The following is a 23,000-nucleotide window of genomic DNA, read 5'->3' on the forward strand; positions in this document are numbered from 1 at the left end:
TGATAAAAGTTAGAAAGGAATAAGTTGTGGAAGGGAATAGTGAGCCAGGTGTACGGGGTGCCTGGAGGTACAGATTGAGTTATCCAGAAAGCCCTTGCCGAGAAGTGCTGGGCAGAGATTTGATGGAGAAGGTAAGGTCATTGACCGGATAGCCCCTTCCTCCTTGAATCCACCCTACAACTAGACAATGTGATTTTCCACTGGTAACTGTGTGAGCACACCTATATGAAGCTATCTAGAGAGACTTAGGAGAAGTTGACGGACAGGATGACGGGGTCACTCGAGGACTTAGGAAACCAGAGGCCTGAGAAATGGGACTTGGTCTTCATTAGCTGGAAACGCTCCTGGGGTCTCCCTGCAGTCAGATCCTGGGCCACTACTCTCAGCCCTGCTTTGACCCAATTAAATGTCTGTCGGTGTCACATAAATGGGACCTGCAACACTCTCTTTCCCGACCTCTGACAGACAGGAACGGATGTATCCCTGACCCCCCCTTCACCTCAGGTGGGACAGGGACACAGTAGCCCCCCCCCACCCCCTGGCACTTCTCTATAGAATATCTGCCTCTTGGCAGTGGAGGCCTAGTCACACTCAGCCCTCAGCTGCCTGGCCCTGGCAGGTAAGTGCTTCCATGGTTCAGAGCCTGAGTTCTTCCATTGCTTAAACACCACAGTACTGCATAGCTGTGGAGGCTTTATTTATAACTACAATGCATTTTTTTATTTATAACTATAATGCATTTTTTTATTTATAACTACAATGCATTTTTTTATTTATAACTACAATGCATTTTTTTATTTATAACTACAATGCATTTTTTTTGCATTTTTTTATTTATAACTACAATGCATTTCCCGGGCACGGCAACGATCTTCACTTTAAGGAGGACTATCTTCATAGGTGCCATCTGTCCAGTCTGAGGGACTCTGAGCTCAGAAACGCCAGCTTGAAATTCTTCACCTGTGAAAAGGACACCACATTGTTATTTAGCAGTAGGTTCTGCAAACTTTGCAGCCAATTCTGGCTCTGACAGACAGGAGTCACCATGATCCTCCTTTTACAGATGAGAAAATTATGGCACAGAAAGGTTCAGTAACTTTTCCAAGCTCACACAGCTAATAAGAGGCACAAGAAGGATGTCTCTTTGTGATCCTTACCCTTAAATATTTCTGGATAATGCTTTCTTAGTAAGAGAACTCAATGAACAGTCCATAATCAGGGCTTTATAACGCCAAGTGGCTTCCATCCCTTGCCACCCTCACTTCCTATCTCCCAAGGAGTTTTTATGCTTAATGACCCTTAGACCAGCAGCTGTTAAGAATGGCCCCATGTTGCAGATGCATGTGCCTGTCAAACCCAGGGCCTGGTGAGGCCTGCCACAACCAAGCCACTTCCCTGAAAGTTGGCTTGAGGGAGGGTCTCTTTTAAAGAAGGCTCAGGGTTTTGATTGACACCTGTTAGAACACATCTGGGAAAATAGCATGGGAAAGTGGACAGAGCAGGCATGGGCTTGAGGGTCCATCCCTCCAGTTCTTGGCCACAGGGTAATCGGCATTCTCTCATGCCTACGAGGGCCATGGGGGGAACTATGAGAAACTCTCTGCTGGAAACTCCCGGGCTCCAATGCCGGGACAGAGAGGACCCTAGGACAGAGCCCTGGACCACTGTGCAGGCCACTTTGGGCAAGTTCCCCAAGACAGAGTAAGGAACGGAGCCAGGCTTGTGACTCAGATCCCCAGGCAGGCACAAGGGTTCCTGCAGGAGCAGGGTCTGCGTTTGCCTCCCAGGCTTGATTCAATCCTACCCTTTATTTTGCCGTGCTGCTCTGCCTCCGTATTTGGTGAGGTTGTTGCTGTTGCTGTTTGATTTGGTCACCTTATTTTCTCTAGTGAGTTTAACCTGTGCAAAGGAACCAGGAGAATGGGGCTGTGGCCTTGCTTGGATGAGAGTTTGAAAGGACTAAAAGCAGAATGTGCCCAGGTAACTCTTTTTAGTGTATGGTGGAGGCTGAAATAGACTTCAGAAAGACCAAGTAGCAGGAGAAAGAGACACAACCCTTAGATGGCCCACGTGGCCCCTGCAGGGCTTCCAGACTCGTAATGTGCACAGGAGCCACCAGGACATCTTGTTAAAGTGCAGACTCGGTTCTGCTGGTGTGGGAGGCCTGAGGTGGTGTTGACAGCGCTGCTCTGCAGAGCGTACTTGGAGCAGAGAAGTCTTGATGAGGGCCAGCCCCCCAGGTGTGGGGCCAGAATTTGTTCTGCTGGGGAGATTTTAGGAGGAGGAAAAAAACACACAAAACAACAACAAAAACCCAATGCTGTTTTCAGCAAAGAATGTGTCCCTCAAAGCCTAAAAGCTCATGAACACATCTCTGCAAACAGAAGGACTGGGAGGAGAGAGAAGCTGGCTATTTTCATTGACAAGTTTCATTTCTTTTTCATGAAGTTTAGTATGATGTAGGAATGATCAGAAGTCCGGGCTCTGTTGAGTCACCCTGCCTTACCAGAGAGTCTGAAATTCTTACCTTGAGGAACAGCTATGTTTTATCATGATGCCATTTCCCCGAAATTGATCCACTCAAAACAGTTGTTCTAACATTGATGCAGAAAATGAATCCTGTGATTAAATCGTCTAGGGACACAGTGAAGTAAAAGACGAAAAGTGCATTTCCTCACGTGACTCCAGAGAGTGTCCACGCTGAGGAGCATCACAAATAACTGAGATGGCCACACAGCAGGACAGGGGCCTCTTGGTGGACTGCAGGCTGGCCTTGTTGCTGGACTCCTCTCTGCTCCCTTCCTTTCTTTCTGTACCAGCAGTTTATAAAATGCCAACTACACTGACAAGACTTGTGGAGAGGTTCTTTATTTGTTTCAGCAGAGATTATTTCTTCAGTACTTAATATTAGTGGAAAGGCAGTGAAATAAGTCCTCATAGATCACAGATGTGAACTTAAATTGGTGTCAGCCTTTTGGAAAATTCTTTGCAAGAAATTAAACAACAACAACAAAAAATAAACCAATAGGAATATTTATAAACCCTTAAAGTACTAACTTCTATGGTCCCATATAATTTGGCCATCAAAAATAAAATAGAAAAACCTAAATGCCTTCATATTGGGAATGCTTCAGATTATCTATGATGAATGTCTTAATCCATTTTCTGTTATTACCACAGCAGCCAGGAGTGGGTAATTTATAAGGAAAGAAGTTTATTTTGGCTCATGATTCTGAAACCTGGGAGGGCCAAGATCTTGGCACTGGAATCTACTCGATTTATGGCCAGAGACCTGTGCTGCTGCAGGTCACAGCGTGCATGCAGATGAGGAAGGACACGAGGTGCCCTTGCTTTACAGCAGCCCACTCTTGGGGTAACTAAGCCAGTCTCTCCAGAGCAAAAACTCACTCAAGAAAGGCTTCAATCCACTCATGAGGACTCCTCCTCCACCACCAAACACCTTTCACTAGGGTCCACTCCCAAAAGGGCACACTGAGGAGTTAGGGTCTCAGCACAGGAACGTTGGGGAGCACAATCAAACCACCACAATGGAATCACTCAGTGTGATACTATACGGCCATTGCAAATGTCTAGAAAACCACCCAAGTGTACTTGACAGTGTGCTCAATTGATGGGGAAAACTAGCTGAAATTCTTTACTCCTCCATCCCTGACCTTTGCAAATGACCTGGAAGCCCCTTCCCACACAGAGATAAAATCGACTTCCCCACCCTAGAATCCATGTGGGTCTTGTAAGTTGCATGGGCAACAGGTGGCAGTGAGGATGAAACCATTTCTATTCTCTGCCTCCCACCCTGTCTTTCTCTCCATGTGAACAACCCTGGACTTAAGAAGCCATCTGTGGTACTTCTGTAGTCCCCTAAACCAGTCTGGGAGCCAGCCAAGAACATCTGGTGACAGACCCATGATCAAGTCATAAGAGTATCTAAGAAACTTTTCAGCTACCCCTTGAACCCATATGCAATCATGTATGGTCATTATTGTAATCTACTGAGAGTTGGAATGGCAATAGGTAACTGATAGAGTTATAATATAATATAAAAAGAAAAAGTACAGAAGAAAATGTATCAACAAATGTGAAATAATTATGACCCAAAGGAAAATGGAATGTGTGAAAATGTAATGAACAGTCATGGCAGGTCAGTGAGTTTTTGAAATACTGATGTATTTCCTACACTTCCACATTTCCACATTTTCTCTGATGAGTATGCATTGATAATATTTGCAAATTATAAATAAAAATCGGTTCCTTTAGAAGTAATAACTGAGGAGTCACATGTGGTTAACAATTTCCAGATACTCTAGTAAGGAGGGTCCTGGGGCGCTGTTATTTTGATGGCATAAAAGTTGATTGGTTTGATAGCATGAAACCACAAAAAGAAGGAGACCTCACAAAGGGGATTGACCCGTGGTAGAATACCTTAAGTGATAGCCAAAGGACTGTGACAGGTATCATTGGTACAAATGTCCTTGTGCTCTGTCTATAGAGAGAACCTCCTCCACAGCAGAGGATGATCAGATACTTCACACCAATCCGGCCTCAAAGGTCCTTTGTTTTCCAACATTGCTGTCACATTCGGCCATTTCTCCTTAGTTCACATGGCAGAAAATATATGTTTTGTGGAGCTTTTCCTCCAGCACAGAGAATGTTCTGAGTCAAGAGCAGTTCTGGCAGCATATCTAGCTGTTTCTAAATTTGTCAATAGTGTCTGTCAAGTTGCCACAGAAACATTCGGACCTCCTCTCAGTGCATCAGGTATGATCATGATTGTGCCCACAGGGGTCGGCACTAAGATCCCGAAAGCAGAGCTCACCATCACCTTCCTCCCAGGGCTCACAACAGGGAATGCCCTAAAAGCCATTATTGCCATGGATCCAGCCAGAACCATCCTGGGATGGAAATATTTTGATCATGCAGCCCATCTTAGGGGAGTTTTCTTCAGCATATGGTATATTACTTATGGTCATGAACTCTTTTGGAAGAATAGGTAGCCTCAAGTAAAAATCTGGCATGAAATGAGGACTGATAGTCCCCAAAAAGGAGGCAGCTCTAAGTCAAAGCGGTGTGCTGATCTGTGCTGCTTAGGAACCCCAGGAACACCTGAGCCCGGAGAGACCGTGTCTGAGATCCTACCTGGAAGACACCTAGCATCTAGCCTCTTGGTATTTTAAACTCCGAAACCCAGTACCTGTCTGATTAGAAAGTGAATCATGACAAAAACGTGAAATAAAGGTTTATATCTGTATAAAAAAGTAAAATCCTTTTCCCAGGAAGATAATAGATGTTTATAAAATACCTTATAACCCAGAAGGTGTTATAGTTTTAACCATGATACATACTTTTCTAATTGTCAAATGCTCTAATACGATGCAGCTCTTCTCTCTCTGAAATTGATGGGTTTTTTTTAAGAGAGAGAGAATGAATCTTTTTTGTAGATGGACACAACACAATGCCTTTATTTTTATGTGGTGCTGAGAATTGAACCCATGCTAGGCAAGTGCTCTACCGATGAGCCACAATCCCAGCCCTGAATTTGATGGGTTTTTTTTAAGAGAGAGAGAATGAATCTTTTTTGTAGATGGACACAACACAATGCCTTTATTTTTATGTGGTGCTGAGAATTGAACCCATGCTAGGCAAGTGCTCTACCGATGAGCCACAATCCCAGCCCTGAATTTGATGGGTTTTTTTTTTCATGTTATTTTGATTTGAGGTCAGAAATGTGAGCTTTAACCCTAGAAACCAGACAACCTAGGGAACCAAGCTGACATCCTTATCATTAAATAATGCACAATGGCCACAATGTATATCGAGCAGCTCCTTCTCAGGCTGAAGTGCTGTACTTTCATCTGAATGGGGGCCTGGAACTCAGCAAGCAGGTTGTGCAATCCTGGGACTGTTCACAGAGATAGTAGCAGGAGGGACCTCTTCTCAGGATAAAAGCTGCTTTATGATATGTCAGGAAAGACATTTGGAAGTACAGACAGGATTAAGGACAAGACTTTGTAGTTCTACAACAACTTTCATCCAAGCATCTAGTAATGTTTTACTGACATACCGCTTTAATCTGCACAACCTCTGAGGGTAAGCAGCAAGTTTTATTATCCCCACTTCATAGGTGGAAAAACCAAGGCAGAAGAGGATACCTACTAGTTAAATTTCTTCAGTTTTCAGCAACAGAAAAAAACAAGTGGCCAATTAAGTAAATTTATTATAAAAATAAAAATAATTAAAAATCAAAAATACTAGGTGGTTACATATGTTTATACATCTAGTTGTTATTTTTAAGAAAAATCCAAAGAAAGAAAATAGAGGCTAGGCAGGCATGAAACTACTCATGCATATTATGGGATGGATGGAAAGTAAAGGAAACCTCTTTTAGACTTTGGCCAGTCCCAGTGTTCATCACTCTGCCCCTCTTGGAATCACCAGGAGATTTGAGAAGCCAAGAAGAGAAGAAGGTAAACCGGAGCCTAACTCAATGAAAGCCTGTATTCTCTGTACTTCAGGGCAAATGTGGAGGAGTGACATATCTTCCATTTTTCTCCCACCAAGGAAGTGCATGCACGTCATCACCCCAAGCCATTCCCTGTTTCTAGGTCCCTGCTCAGCAGGAGATGGATGCTTTCCTAATTACCAAGTCTTCCATGCCCTGAGTTGTTCATCCTCAGGGATGTGTTCAGAGCTAGTTCTAATGTTGCCATCCAGAATTCCTCCCACCTTCAAACCCAAGGCCTCTTCTGTCTCAATGTTCTCACCTATTCAAAGGAATTAGGTAATGAGAGTTCTAGGGTACAGCATTGTTATGAGATTAATAGAGATTGTATTTGTAAAGCACTTGGAGTGATCTATTTGTAAGCTGCTATCATCCTCTTCATCATCATCATCACCACATTACTATCATTCTTATTTTGAAGCATGGGATATTTACTATCAACAACCTTCCATTCACTGATGCAGATTAACCTCAACACTGAGCTGGTATCATTGTTCCCATTAAATAAAGAAAGGAAGAATACAGTTCCCAACTGAAGGGCTATCAGCTCCTGGGTAGCACCTTCTCCTGCTTACCTCCACAGACAGACTTTTCCCTTCCCCTGTTAGTTCCAAGAAGAAAAGGCAAAACTCCTCATCAAATACAGTGAGCTTGCAGGGGTGGAACTCTTGGCACATGGAAGGAAACGTCTCTGTTGGCCACCCATCACCAGGGGAGGAAAGGAATTCTGCAAAAGGACAAAAAATAACAATGCTGGAGAGGATGGGAAGAAAAGGGAACTCCCGACACTGTTGGTGGGAATGTAAATTAGTTCAACCATTTTGGAAGAAGCATGAAGATTCCTCAAAAGAACTAGAAATAGAACTACCGTATGACCCAGCTGCCCCACCACTGGGTATGTATTTAAAGAAATGAACTCAGTATTTCAAAGAGATGATTACACTCACGTGTTTGTTGCAGCATTGTTCACAATGACCAAGATGTGGAATCAACCTACGTGTCCATTGGTAAGTGACTGAATAAAGAAAATGAGGTATACACTCACAATGGGATATTATTCAACCATAAAAAAGAATGAAATTCTGTCATTTTCCGCATCCTGAATGAAATTATGTTAAGTGAAATACTTCAGGCATAAAAACAAATGCTGCTTGTTCTCACTTAGATATGAAAGCTAAAGTTGATCTCCAGGGAAATAGAATGGTGGTTCCCAGAACCTGAGAAGAGTGTAGGGCAGAGAGGGCTGGAGAGCAAATAGTGAAGGGGTACCAGGATGCAGTTGAATAAGAGAAGGAGGATGGTAACTAGGGCCAGCGACATTGAACTGGCCATTTCAAAATAGCTAACAGGGAGGATTTTCAGTGTTCCCAGTGCAAAGAAATGATGTATGTCTGAAGTGACAGGTATTCCAATTATCCTGACCAGATCATTACATGTATTGCATACATGCATCAAAATGCCACACTGTGCTCCATAAATGTGTAAAATTATAATGTGAAATTAAAATATATATTAACCAAAACTGTTTAAAAAGAAAAGAAAAATTCTCTGGATATGGGGAAAAGTAATCCATGATCAACCCAAGCATTTTCCCCACTAAACACGAAGTTCCTTCAGAGAGTTGCTCTGCCAACATCAAAAAAGTGGTTCCTGACACTTGGCAAGGACAATCACGTGTACATTGCCCTCAAGATCCTGGAGAAAGATAAGGAATGTTCTCCAGAATACTTCTATGTCTATGTTCTGGATCCTTTGGACAATTACCTTTTCTTCTCCCTTCTTGCCATCTGTTGTTCCAGGGTTTTTTTCTCCCTCTCCTTCTTAGTCTAGAAACCATATTTGTTTGGCTCCATACTTGTTAATCTTCCCTAATCGGCTCACGGCCTTTATCTTCTCTCTGAGCCCAGACCGTACTCTGATGACCCTTTTTCTCATAAACACTGCAAATTCAACATATCCAAAATGGCATCCCCCATAACCTAATCATCTCGCAAAGTCCTCACCTCTTATTATGATAGTGCCAATTGAATTTCAACTTGAGTTCTGCAGGGACATTCAAACCATAGCACTGGGAGTCTCCCCATCACTGATCTTCCACAGGCCCTCAGTTTTTGGTTGTGGGTGCTGTTTCAGTGGTCAAAGGCATTTAAACCTGAATTCAAAGCCACCTCTTTGCAGTCCACTCACTGTTCCTTACACATCTACCAAGGACATGTGAGGCATGTGTGTCGATAAAACCTTGTTTGATTTTTTCTTGTTAATTATGTTTTGCCACAGGGATCTTTCCCAACTAAGAACAATAAAGGATAGAGAGGAAGTTATGTGTTTCTCCTACCGCCACGTTGCCCAGGCTCCCTTGCTGTTAGCAGTGTCGTGTGACTAGGCCTACTGAGTCCTAGACAGTGGAGTGCAGATGGAGGTCATGTGCCCACCTCCTGGCCTAATCCTTAAAAGCTTTCTGCACACCCCTTCTCTGAACCCTTGCCTGCTCTGCTAGCTCAGCGCTGGTCACCAGACAGCTTTGGAAGGCATGTCTTGAAAATGGTAAGGCCAGTGTCAACCTGGGACCCTGAGTCACTTCACGGAGAAGACGTCTTTCTGTTGCCAACTAGAACATATGCCTCTGAGAAATAATCTTGCATGGCATTAATGAATTCAGGGTTTATCTATCATAACTCCATAATTAATTGCACTCATTAATGTATCTTTCTCAAGCAGAAATTTGACCTTCTGAAACCCTTTGTTTTCTGCCCATCATCCTTGAAATCAAGTCCAGAGCACCCTGGCTCTGTGTCTTAACTCTCTACTCTCAACTCCCACCATTAATATCACACGTTTCACTTGCCAGTGAGCATCCGTCTCCTAACACGCCTCTCTGTCTCTCCCTACCTGCCTCCTGGTGTTTGGCACACTCTTCTTATTTTGTTTTTAATTATAGACTCTATTAATGTTCGCCTTTAAGGATCAGTTCAAGTACCATCCGCTCCAGGAAACCTTCCCTACCTCCCCAAGTCCTGGCTAGATTTCTGTCCCCTCAGCGATCCCCTCTACCTCAGTACATACCAAATCATCCTGATCATGTGACCATCTGGTCTTTTGCATGGGATACAAGTGAGCACCACAAGGAAGGGCCATGACTGGCATGCCGCTGCAGGCCCAATGCCAACACTCTTTATATTAAGTCACGGAAACCTCCCTCATTCCCTCTGATTCACTTGCAAGACTAGTGGTGTGCCTCGTTCGTTCACTGGGATTCTTTGGTGTATAGAAATACTCCAAGAAAGACTTGCCTATCAAGGAAGTTCAGACCTAGGCACACTTTTTAATGGGAACCCTCGTTCAGTTGGGTGAAACAAAAAGTGGGATGGTGGGCTGGGGATGTGGCTCAAGTTGTAGTGTGCTCGCCTGGCATGCACAGGGCGCTGGGTTCGATCCTCAGCACCACATACAAATAAAATAAAGATGTTGTGTCCACCGAAAACTAAAAATTAAATATGAAAAATATTCTCTCTCTCTCTATTAAAAAAAAAAAAAGTGGAATGGTGAGGAGACATGAGCCTTAGTTCTCAATTTCAGTCCCTGGTGCTGACTTGCTCAGCTGTCATGGATCAAAAAGTAGATGGTAATGTCAGCAGAAATGCCCCCCTCTGCAAAAGCTCAGATGCAGGGGCCTTTGCCAGAGCTCCTGAGGCCACTGCACTCAACAGCAGGTCTAATAAGCCACCAGAAAACCTCTGGAAGCCCACTTTTCAGCTAAAACAACTTAGTAAACATTCCCCTAGCCACGCATTGACCCACCCCTAAAGATCCAACCAATTCACCAGGGGGTTGAGTTGGTTGAAGAAGCCCCTTTCTACTTTAGACTATAACTCAAGTGAATTCAAATGGGAAAAAAATATATGTGTTGGGTAGGGAAAGGCCCTGCCCATTCCTTCTCCCTAAAACCCCAAAAGGCTATTTATTGCTTTCATTAGGAAAAAAAGAAAATTCAGATCTCAGCAGCACAGAATAGTTAACCCTTCTGGAAGAGGGAGAAATGACTTTCCCTAATTTCCAGTGGATCTCCAAGAGCATAAAATAATGCACAGGCAAACTCCCAATCACCTTGCGACATGTTTCAGTCACCTACGATGTTGCTAGCACTAACATGGCTCTGTCCCTTGAGGAACTCAAGGCACGGTTACAAAGGTGGATGAATAGATGCAAAGCTCGAGTATGGTGAAGGTGAGTGAGGACTGGTCTCAAAGGAATTCCAAGGTGTGTAACAGAGGCACAGAGTAGGTACGCAGCCCAGCCTGACAAGTCAGAAGAGACAGCAGCTGAACGAAGCCACAGAGGACCAGGGACAGTTGAGAGGGAAAGCCGGAGGCACAGGAGGAGAGGAGAGGTGTTCTCTCTTTTTTTCCTTTTTAGTTAAGCTATAAAATATTCTTCCTCTTGTTAAACAGAGGTTAAAGGGAAGTCATTAAAGATCTTAAGCCTGAGAATGACATAATGATGGACAAGCTGGAGGGAGGCCAGAAGGGAGGCAGGGGGACCAGTTCTGAGGCTCATTCTCCACTTTCCTCGGGGATGAGCCATCTTGCTAATTATAACTGGCCCTGAAACCACAGGCAATGACAGACACCAAGGGGCCCCCTGCTCCTGCCAGGATCCCTGATAACTTTGGCTTGACAGAAGACTTGGCTTCCTCGGTCTAATTCTCTTGCAAAACCCCAGAATTCACCCAATGTCTGGGTCTTGAAGCTTTTTCAACCTGACCTCATTGGACCTGGGGATGTCCCCTTGACTAAAGACCTCGGGAGGGAGCAAAAATGGAGCTGCCAGCTGATGGGGGAACCCCCAGGGACGTGGAGTTCCCCTTGGTCAACGAGGAGGAAGAGGGGTTAACCGTGGTGCTTCTCGCCCTTGAAGGGTTGAACTCAAATTTGTAGTTCTTCTGAGACGGTCAGAAGCCAGGGTGAGTCATAAGCCTGGTTGGCCAAGGGGCAGGGAGGGAGATGGTTGTGAGTCACCATGGAGGGGAAGTCTCATTAGCTCTGGGCTTGAGAAAGACCTGAAGCCCAGGGCGATGGTGCCTTCTGGTTTCTCACAGGTTACCTTTAAGGCTTTGAGTGGAGCCAGGACGTCATAAAGGACTGTATGGTGGCCTTTTATTAGTGAGTCTAGATAACTAGAAGTGGAAAGATAGATTAAAAAAAAAAAAAAAAACACAGACAGGGTTGGTCCTGGGGAAACAGACTTTCAGATCTTAAAAAAAAAAAAAAAAGATAAAAAGTTGTGCTTTGTTCTTTCTCCCCCTCTCCCTGCAAAATATGATTTGGTAGCACCAAGGTGCCATAGGAAGCATATGAGTGACTTTTGGGGCCAGAAAGGTCTGGGCTGGATCCCTGCTCCACCACTCCTTCACTGTGTGATCATAGGTAAGTTGCTGAATCTCTCTGGGACTTACATTCCACACCACCAACTGGACTTCAAGCACCAGCCACAATGCCCACCCTTGAACAACAACTACAAGCCTGGTACTGGACTTGGTTTCTTATTTGCATTATCTCAAATAATTCAGTGTGCTAGGGTTCAGGTGTGGTTCGTCCCAGGATGGTTCATGTGCTGGACATACGGTCTCCACTGGGGGATGTTGAGGTGGTGAAAACTTCAGGCAGTGGGGACCAGTGGCAGATAACTGGGTCGGGTTCTGACAGGGTTAATACCAGTACTCTGGAGTGAGTTAGTGGGATATTAATAAAGCAGGGCCACCCCATATTCTTAGTCTTTTCTACACATGACCAATTCTCTTTCTACTTTCCCACCCTGTTTTGATGTAGCCAACCGGCCCTTACCAGAACACCAACACCACACTATTTGGATATTTCAGTCACCAGAATCAAGAGCCAAATAAACCTCTTTTACATATAAAATACCCAGCCTCAGACATTTCACTATAGCAACACAAAATAGGCTAAAACAGCATCTCTATTTTATAATAATATATTCATATTCATATATTCACTAGGGGCAGTCAGGAGGATTAAATTGAATGACCCAGCACAAGATTCCTAGCACAGCACAGGGAATTCAATTGAATTTACATATCTCTCTTATAAAAGAAAGGGGGAAATGGCTTTAATTTTAGTCATTCTTGAACTTTACTGCATTGTTTGCATTTTTTTCTGAATTTAACTTCACACACATCATCTTCATTCTGATTTGTCGTATGCAATGTCTTAGAACTACTAACATAGAACAAAACAATGAGAAGCCAATCTGCCCAAGCAGCAAGGAGAACTGGGAATATCTCTTTCTGTGACCTACCTACTCCTGCAAGACCTTGAAGTTCAAAAGGCTCCTCTGGCTTTGCCAACCTACCTTCAGGCTGTACACAGAGAGCCAGGGGGGCAAGTGAGGTGATTCCTCCCCTTGGGGTATCAGATTTCTTTACCCTTAATGTGAAGATTCCTTGGGTACATCTTGTATGTCAGAGAAGATATAATTATACAATAATTTAAAACTACAGCTCCTGACAGAAAAGACTGTGGGATTGTTTTGGTTGAATGATCTGTAGATAAATAGCACACAGAAATTGCTCCACGAACCGTTGATAAATGAAGGATGAAGGGTAAACAGATGAATTCTAACTGCAGAGAACTGCTGATTCCTGTCTGCCCAAGAGCCCAGAGATGTGTAAGGAGAGTGCTGGTTTGGAATCAGACAGCTCTTTCTTAAAACCCAGGCTCTGCCACTTGCCAACCTTGTAGGCACGTCACCGTCACCTCTCTGAGCCTTCATTTTTTCATCTATAAAACTGGGACAGTACTACCTCTGAACTGTGTGGGATCATATCATCTATATATAACTCTAACACGCTCTCTCTCTCTTTCTCTCATATAGAGTAGATTGCTCATATGAGAGTATTCAATGCAAGGTCTCTTATATACTAAGCATTCAAAGTTTTCTTTCCCCAAATCCCTTAATTGGGAAAAACTTCATCCTTTACATTTTCTCAACATCTTCCATTGATTTTCTCCTAATACAGAAAATTTGTGCTATGTGTGCAGTTTTGAAAAGGGAAGACCCATGAAGGATTTCAGATGTCTTTACCAAAAAAATGAATTTGCTGTTCTTCTTCCCCCTTCTCTCCACTTCTCCCCTCCTCTCCTTCCTCCTCCTGCCCTCTTGCCCTCCCCTACTCCCCCACTCCTCCTCCTCCATGCATTAATCTGAATAGCTGTGTTAGATCACAAGGTTGACACAGGGGACAACTTAGGGAGACAGGTTAACATGGACCTGTAATAAGAAGTCAAAGAGTCTGGACTTCATTCTTGGTTCTGCAATGAGTTTTGTGATGTGTGGCAAATAAGCTAACTTCTCTGTGCCTATGTTCCCTCATCTCCAAAACAGAGACACTAATAATATTTACACCCTACAGTTGTCAACAATTGACATAAAGGAAGCTCTTAGAATAGTGACTGGCTGATATTTATTGAGATGCTGTGAACTGCCCAAGGTCACATGGCCAGGAATAAGAGCACCCCCCACACCGCAAGGGGAGGGAGAAGGCAGCTGTGAGACCTGTGAGAACAACAGCCTTGAAAACCACCATGAACTATGTGCAGCTCTTAGCATTTCTTTTTTTTTTTTAATTTAATTTTTTTAAAAATTATTTATTTCTTCTAATTTGTTATACATGACAGCAGAACGGATTTCAATTCATAGTACACAAATGAAGCACAATTTTTCATTTCTCTGGTTGTACACAAAGTAGAGTCACACCATTCATGATTTCTTGGAACCTCCCAGAGCACAGGAAAGCATGTTCATCCGTTCCGTATTGCCAGCGCCCACAGCGTCTGGAACAGAGCTCACTCCAAGGGGAGTCGGTAGAATGAATGGATACAGAAATCAATAAAAAAAAAAACAAACAAACAAACAAAAAACCTCAGAGTGGGAATCAAAACAATATCAGGACTTTTGAAACCTGAATAAGTCAAATCCTTCCTTTTAATAGATGAGATAGATGAGGAATGGGAATCTAAATTTCTAAAAGATAAAGGAAATGGAAAGCCCTTCTCCCAAGCAAATGAGGCTCAGGGGCTCTCTATTGGAAGGGGGGACACACAGTCCATTGTGGGTGTGCCCTGGAAGGAGGGGAGTAGAGGACTGGATTGACTGGTCTCTCCCTACCTAATCCTCCCAATGCTTCCCACTTCCACTTAAGCTTGGAAGCCTGGTAGAAATTAAGCAGAAATCAAAGCTGTGGGTTGGGAGGAGGAGTGGCCAGAGTTGCCCTGGTGAAAAGTCGTCTCATGAAAACAGTTTAAGTTCTCTCCTCATGTCAAGTAGTAATCACTGAACTTGGTCCCTGGGGCATATTCCCATCTGCCATCGCACTGGAGACCCTCCAGACTGCTCTAATATAGGAAGGGCAGAGCCTATTATCCCATTGCACAGGTGTGAACACAGGAGCCATGGAGCAAGCGAGACCTGCCTGGGACCATTTAAGGCTCCAGGGTCAGGAGCAGGCACTTAAACAAGAAATGAATTTATCCTCTAGCCTCCCCCTTCCAGCTCATTTAGGTTCTGTACACACACAGGGCAAATCCCAGAGCCCCAACCTCATGGCCCTCTTCTGGCTGTCCCTCTCCCAGCACCAAAGGAAGCCTGTTTTCACCACTGAGATGTTTTTTGTAAACTGTTGGGCGGTCTGGATATTTTAAATGGTCAGTCAAATAAATTCTGACAACTACCTGGATTCAGATCCACAGTCAGTCCTGTAGTGACTGGTTTGGGTGAGTCACTAAACACCTTGAGACCTCAGTATCCTCCTTTCTAATGGAGAAAATCACAGGGGATTTTATCTTTAAAAAAAATTTCTATAAACAATTAAAACTTTCCATGATGCATCTAGCTGTCCCATCGCTGGTAGTTTCCAAGCAGACTGGTATGCTCTCTCTTAGTAAGGGCCCTGGATGATGGAGTAGATGAGGTCTGGATCCCACATGCCCAACCACTTCAGGTTGCCCAAGGGACATGTAGAAAATGCAGGTCCATGGGTCACACCCCTATGTACTCTGATGGCAAACGTTTCAGATAAAGTTCAGACACCTGGCTTGTTCTTGGAAATATCTGGGTGTTTCGGTTAGCTAGAGCTGCCAGAATAAAAAGTTCATAATCTTACCAATCTGGTGGCTTAAACAACGGTGTTTATTTTTTGCTTGCTTGTTTTGTTTTTCTGTTGAATTCTGGAAGCTAGAAGTCCAGATCAAGGTGCTGGCAAGGTGGTTCCTTCTGAAGGTCCTGGGAGAGAACCTGTGCCTCTCTCCTAGCACCTGGTGATAGCTAGAAACCTCTGAAATTCCATGGCTTCTATATACACCACTGCCACCTCTGATTTCATCTCCACATGACATTCTCTGCATGTTTGTCTGTCTCTCTGATATGCACATAGTCATGCTACTTTAGCTCACCCTCCTGACTTAATTTGAATTTGATCATCTATAAAGACCATACTTCCATATAAGGTCATATTCACAGGCACTGGGACTTAGAGCGTCACCATCATTGGCAAGGATACAGAGCAACCCCTAACTCCAGGTGATCTTCATGTGCAACCAGAGTTAATAACCTCCAGTATGGCAGGCCAGAGCTTTTCAAAGGGAATGTACCTAGAAACCCACAGGGGATCTTGTGAAAGGGCAGGTTCTGCTTCAGTGGGTCCTGGGGCCTGAGAATCCACTTTTAGAACCAGGACATACTGCCTTTGCAGGTCCAAGGGTCCTGCTTTGAGTAGTGCAGTCCTTTTCAAGATAGAAGTCCCACAAAATCCAGAAATGCCTGCCAAGCTGCAGGAAGTTCTCTGACCCGTTTCTACAGTGGAAAGGGGTGCCAATTTTACGATTTTATTTTACTTATTATTTATTTTTAAGTCTCCCCTCTGAGTACCCAGCAAAACACCTGCTAAAACTCGGGATCCTCTATGCCTGACCCCAAGAGCGAAGACTGGCAGAAGGATGGAAAGAAAAGACTGGGCTCCCAGGCTGGGGGGAGAAGTTTCCCTGGTTCTTACACATCGCCCCCACCTTTGGCCTGTTCCGTCTCACATATTCAGGGTGATTTCCTTGTTCTTGTGTCCCGCGCTGTCCTCCCATCACCCCGCCCTCCCCTACGCACTTCTCAACACCACCATCTGTCAGCCCGGCCTGAGCCCAGGCTGGTGCAGCTGGCTCCCAGGAGGTGACCGCAGGCTGGTCACCTGCGAGGGCCGAGTCAGGGGCCGGAACCTCCGCGCCCAGCAAGGCCAGCCCACAGCCGCGGAGCAGCACAGCCTCCCCACTGGAGCGCAGCCCCAGACGCCGCTGGCCAAGGTGCGCCCGCCGCGCACGCGCCGCCCCCGCCCGGGTGCGCGGGCGTGGACAATGGAGCTGGGAAGCCGCGCACAAAGACGACAGCTGCGCGGCAGGGCCTGGAGAGGGGCAGCCGCCCGCGCCTCGCAGCCTCCTTAATTTATTTATAGATGCGCTGGCTCTTTATGTGGCCTAGTTAAGGAGGCCTTTCCATAAATACACCGCAACGGATGTTATTCTAGAACCCACCAATAATAGGCACAGCTGTAGAGGTTGTTGCCGGATTAACAGCCCCACCTTCCTCTCTTCCCCCCTCCCCCGAAATAGAAAATAAATAAACTTAAAAGTGCTGGTGTTGTTCTCAGTGTTTGCATGCGAGAAAGCAATGCTGTTTAACAGTGAGATGTTTCTTTGAAAGCCCCGGGAATTTCTTAGGAAAGAGAAAAACCACGAAGCAAGGCAGACCAAAAACCTGGGTGCTCTCTCTGCTCCCATCCTTGGCTGCAAGCCTCTCTTTAACCCAGATGCAACCCTCTTTCCAGAGACCACACGTGGGGGTGACGGTGGTGGTTCGCTTTTTTGTACAATATAATTTGCCAAACACAATTCCGGCTCTTCCTGATCTGCTCACTTCTTATGGCCCTACACCGCCCACTCTGGAGTCTCACTGCCCAGAGAATCAAATCATCAGAGAGCCATGAAGGAGCCCCCAACCCCGGATCCCTTTGTTATTTTTCCCAGTTTGTTCTACAGACCCTTAATTCTATTATCCGGCTGTAATTTGGTTCTGTCTCTCCAACATTCTTTCTTTTATTCTCCCCCTTTCTTTTTAATGGATCGATTCATCTGTAATTGGATTTTCTCTGGCTCTTACCAGCTATTAAAAGTAGCTAGGCTTGTGTGTGAGTGTGTGTGCTTCCTCCCTAGGCCATGCTTCTGGATGTCTTAGAGGCGGGGCGGGGGTGTCCAAACAGGAATTCAATTCCCTGATCCTTGTAAGGTATCAGGGAGCAGCAGGAAGAAAACAAGCTTTCAAAGCTGACAAACCATAGCCATTCTTATTTTGTTTTAAGGTTGACATTTATTGAGCTCATACTATGTGCCGGGCGTTCTTCCAAGCACTTTATAAGCATCAGTAATCCTTGCCACAGCAAGGATTTTTAGGCAGGTCTGGTTATTTCTCCATTTTACAGATGAAAACACACAGAGACGGAGGAATTAAGGAACTTGACCAATGCTCTCCACCAGCTAGTGGCCAGACTCTTGATTAAGATGCTGTTTTCCCAAGTTCTACACATTTCAGATCTGTGTGGCCTTGAACATGGCTTTGTTGTTGTTGTTGTTGTTCTCTGTTTTCCACATCTGCAAAATGAACAATAATGGATATTTGTCTCACAAGGAAAAAAGCTCAAAAGTGGCCAATTAACTTGCCAAGTAGCAGAATAAAAATTCAGACCTCTCTTCTTCACTAAGGTACAGGGGTCTGGACTCTGGTTTCCAGATGTGGAACCTCAGATAGAGATTGAGGTGGGGTGAGTAGCCTGTAGGAGTGAATCTGCACTAGGAAGGGAGACATTTTCAGACAAGAGATGTGCCAAATCAACTCCACAAATGGCCTGTTGCTTGACTCTCATTTATGTCACATATAACTTCTGACCTCAATTTTATAAATGACCCAATAGATGATTTCTCAAGGCTGTTTGATGAAATAATGCACAAAAAACACCCAGCATTAACACCTGGGCCTTATTTCATAGTTTCCTAATTCACATGAAGTATTACGATAATAATTATTATTGTTATTGGAATGAATGTTTAAATGTGGTCTGTATATGCAAGTCATGCAGGATTCTTAAATATTACCAGATTGCTTTTATATCAGACTAGGATCTCTTTTTTTAAATCAAAATTTGCAAATCAATCTTAGAAACTATGAACAAAACTGATCTTCATGCTGTTCACACACAGAACACAATTATGACTGTCACTCAAGGGGAGGAGTTAGGAATTAACCTCTACTGTGCAACTGTAGAGCAATATAATTTCATAATTTCCATCGTCTGGAAAACTCCACAGGCAGTATTTGCAAAAGCAATTTTGCAGTGACCACATTCATTATCTGTTAAGTCTTTTAGGGTCTTTTCCTTGGAAAATCCCCAAACAATGTTTAAAAATTCTGCAAATTTTAGAGATTTGTTTCAATTCTAAATTTTGCCCAAACCACATCATTTAAAAATGTAACACTCTTTTTCAGATGAAAACAGCCATGTGTGTATTAACTCTGACATAGATAAAAAGTATAACTTAATTGGATCAGAATTTCACAGACTGATCATTACAGTAGCCTCTGAAATCATAGATGGTTGTAAGCAACTCACATATTGAAGTGAGGAGTTGGGCCAATAACTTGTGGCATCGCAACAGAACTCTGGTGACTATTAGTGAGGAGCTTCAGTGGGCAGGGGAAACACAGTGACTGCAGGTAGATATGAGATTTCTTTTGAGGGAGATGGAAATGTTCTAGAAGTAATAGTAATAATTGCCCAACCTCATAAATACATTAAAAACCACTGAACTTAACACTTTAAAAGGGTACATTTTAGGCTACGTAATTCATCTCAAGTGCAAAAGGGTAGTAGTAAAATAGATTGGGAGAAAAACTCTTTGTATATTGAGTAGATAAACTATCATAGAAAAAATTGTTATAGAAATATATCTACTGATATACAATAAAATTTTACATACTAAGTGGAGGGAAGTTATGTTCCAAGTAAACAAATATGACCCATTCTGAATAAAAAGAGTATCTGAGTCTAAATGGATCTGGAAAAAGGTACCATTTACCAAATTGCTAAGTGATTATTTCTGGCATTATAGGTGTTGCTGTTGTTGTTGTTTTTTTTTTTTTTAATCTCCTTTCCTCTTAAGGAATGAATAGATACATACATGAACACAAACACACATACATGTATACATGTAGAAATAAAAGAATTCAATAAATGGTTCTGGGGACCAGGGAGGATATTATACAAGTACAGAAGTTTTCATTTAGACTTCCAACTCACTAAAAGTGCAGAAGCTTTCAAAACGTTCCCAGGGAGTCCCCACAGTGCACTGTATATCGGGACGGCTAGCAATGACTAGCATGGCAGCACACACACAAGCTTCAGAGTTTACTGCTTGCCTGCCCTTCCCATCTCTTGCACTTTGATTCAGAAAAGGAAGGAAACCCTCTCCTCCTGATGTGACTCATAAACAAAGCCAACTTCACTTGTTGTCCTCCTTGATGAACATAACCCAGTTCCTTCTATCCTCAGTGAGACCTGTGCTGGGCGATGTCTTGGGCGCCTGGTTCTGTTGTAGTGATCTCATGTACCGCATCATACTTATCAAGATGGGGGAAAGTGATGCTCTCAGAAGCACCTACTTTCAGTCAGGTATCTTTGGGGCAGTATCGATGGTAGTATGTACTTGACCCCAGCAGTGTGCCCAGGAAGTGGGTTTGGGATACACTGCTATCAGAGGCACAGGGAGAATGATAGCCCAGGATGTGAGTGCCAGTATGTCTGACCCCCAAGAATCAAGTCTAAACCCCTAGAACACTCCCCCATCTTTGCTCTCACAAGGTCCTTGTAGCCAACTAATTATAAAAACCGAACCACAGGCTTCTCAAACAGCTCCTGAAATAAATTTGGTCAGCTGCCAAACAGCTCACTTACTGAATTACCAGTGCTCAGCCCTGACCTTCCTCATTGAGGATGAAGCCCCAGTCCATGCACACTCCACGTGCTAGACAACATAATGTTAGAGTGAGAGAAAGGGAAGGGGAGGGTGAAAGGGAGGGAGGAAGCCAGCCCCTCTCCCTTGCTGGCAGCCCACCCCTCCAGAGCTTCCCCCAAGCCCATCCCTTCCCTTCCCCCAGCCCTGCAGTTGGTCCCATTATCACTTCCACCCTGGCTAATTATAGTCACTGATTACCTAACAGCAAGTCTAACTGTCACCTGCTTTGGCCTGACAGATTATGCCATCTGGGCCACGTGGCCAGGGTCCCGGAGCCGTGAGAGGTCACAGAGAGGGCCAAACGGCACTGAATGGGAAGAAATGTGTTTACAGCCCTGACAGCTGACTGGGCCATTAGAGGGACTTGAGCTGTGTGTGTCCCCGCTGAAGCTGCTCTCCAGGGGCCTTGCGGCCCAGCGCTATTAGCTAATGGGATGTGGCTGCATGTTGCTCAGGTTCCAACTGTGGCCATGAGAGGGGACTGAACCCTCTCCTAAAAAGGAAAAGAGCAAGGACCTAGGAGGAACCTGGGGCTCCCCGTTGTTCGGGGTCCTCGTTAAGCCCACACTGCAATATGCTGCCCACAGAGCCCACGTTCCATTGGCCTTCAGACTGAGAAAGCACCAGATTCAAATTCATTTGCTATTTCCTGCACTCACTGTGCATTACCTTCAGTGCATTCAGGAAGCACACCGAATGAGAGTGAATAAGATGTGGATAGTGACTTCCATTTATTAACACCTTTTATGTCCTGCATCTGTCTTGGAGAGATGTGCCTGTGTGTGTCCTTGGAATACATGAAAAAAAGCACATTTCGAATCCATGGATTTGAAGATGGGGAGGCAGGCAGATTCTGTGCTTCTAAGAAGATCCTATGCTTTGAATAGTCAAAAATCACTTACTTATTTATGAAATTAAGTTGTCCAATTAACATTATGCAGAAGACTCATAGACTGGCATGTCTCAAACTGTGAACTGCAGAGCACTCCAGACAAAGCTACCCCCACCCGAGTGAGTTCTCCGTTAAGTCAGTGTGGGAAGCAATACAGACCCTGGGTCCCTTGGAAATTCACAGTGCACAGAATTAGCACATTGGAGCTAAGACATCTGCAGTGACCTGTCCTGACCTGGATGTGAGCCGTTTCATTTCCATTGAAAGTTGGGCGCTCTCTGTCCTCAATTCTCACTGTAACCCTTGCTAGAGATCCATTACTATCCAGATTGCTTTACCTACCCATTAGGTTTTTGATTTGGAAGATGGCTTCTCAGCCACTGGTGCTGCTCACATCACACACACAAGCGAGAATGCCTTTGAGACTGCGTGAGTTGTGTCCTAGCATCTAGCCACTGGGCAGTGGGCTTCCTCCAACAGCTTCTGAGGACAAATGAGGCCACTGTGCCCAGCTTATCCTCCTCCCGTCAAGAGGAGGAGGCAGAGGTAGATGAGGAAAGGGGCAGAGAGAAGCCCCTTTGGGGAGATCATGAGACCTGGGCATGCGGGAGGCCTGGAAAGCCTGATAGCAAAGGCTGGTGGTCTGTGAAGAGTCAACATTTAAGATCAATTTACTTAAAATTTAACTTGGAAAAAAAAAGTTTGCCAAACCATTTTCTCACAGTGGTTTTGCATGACATCAAAGTCCCACAAAATCCAGAAATGACTGCCAAGCAGTAGGAAGTATTCTGCCCCGTTTCTACAGTGGAAAGGGGTGTTATTATATTAATATATTAATATAAAGTTAAAAAAATGACAAAATGGAAGATATGGAGTAATCACAGCCCATGTGTCTGTGTGGACGCAAACCTTTGTGTGTGCCCAGACAACCATACACGTGACCTTGAGGAGTACAGTGCGATCATTAAGAGTGGCAGCTTTGGAGCCAGGGAAAAAGTTTGCTGAACAGCTCATCTAAGTGCTTTATTTAACCTTTGGGTTTGCATCTTCTGTGAGATGAGGCTGACATGGGAATTAAATGAGATAATGTCTGGCAAGTACCTAGCACATTGCCTGGCTCAAATTAAGCACCAAATGAGAGCTATGATTGTAAATAATATAGAAAAAGTCTGGAAGAAAATGCACAAAGTGTTAACAGTTCATCTCTGAGTGCTGAGTTAGACATGACTTATTTTCTTCTTCATATTCTATTATCCAAAATTATGCAAAGAACAAAAATTATTTTCAAAATTAGAAATTTAGAAACCAAACTATGAGGTAAAATGATAATTGTAGTTTTCTCTGGTTGATAAAATGTGAGTTATTTATTTTCTTCTTTATGCATTTCAGTATTTCTCAAACTGTACATGATTTTAATTTCTGACAGTTTTAACAATTTTTAGTAGACAAATCTTACCCATCCACTCAGGGC

General features: G+C 44.0%; 2 long non-coding RNA genes and 1 pseudogene across 3 annotated transcripts in view; 2 read left to right on the plus strand and 1 right to left on the minus strand.

Moving 5' to 3' along the window:
* Positions 1-829: 829 nt before the first annotated feature.
* LOC308654787 overlaps positions 830-23,000 on the minus strand; it is a 133,763-nt gene continuing 111,592 nt past the window's right edge. The window contains exons 2-3 of the long non-coding RNA XR_014023318.1: positions 7,093-7,244; positions 830-960 (exon numbers count right to left, since the gene is read on the minus strand). This is a non-coding gene — a long non-coding RNA (uncharacterized lncRNA). The remainder of the gene's footprint in view (positions 961-7,092; positions 7,245-23,000) is intronic.
* Positions 4,532-5,192, plus strand: LOC308654250 (presenilin-associated rhomboid-like protein, mitochondrial; annotated as a pseudogene). Its single transcript has one exon. The product of its transcript is annotated as a presenilin-associated rhomboid-like protein, mitochondrial (transcript).
* On the plus strand, positions 11,154-12,429 carry LOC308654788. Its single transcript, XR_014023319.1, has 3 exons — positions 11,154-11,477; positions 11,845-11,940; positions 12,343-12,429. It is a non-coding gene; the product is annotated as an uncharacterized lncRNA (long non-coding RNA).

This window comes from Spermophilus citellus (genome assembly GCF_964194105.1).
Source record: "Spermophilus citellus genome assembly, chromosome: 8".
Taxonomy (NCBI): Eukaryota; Metazoa; Chordata; class Mammalia; order Rodentia; family Sciuridae; genus Spermophilus; species Spermophilus citellus.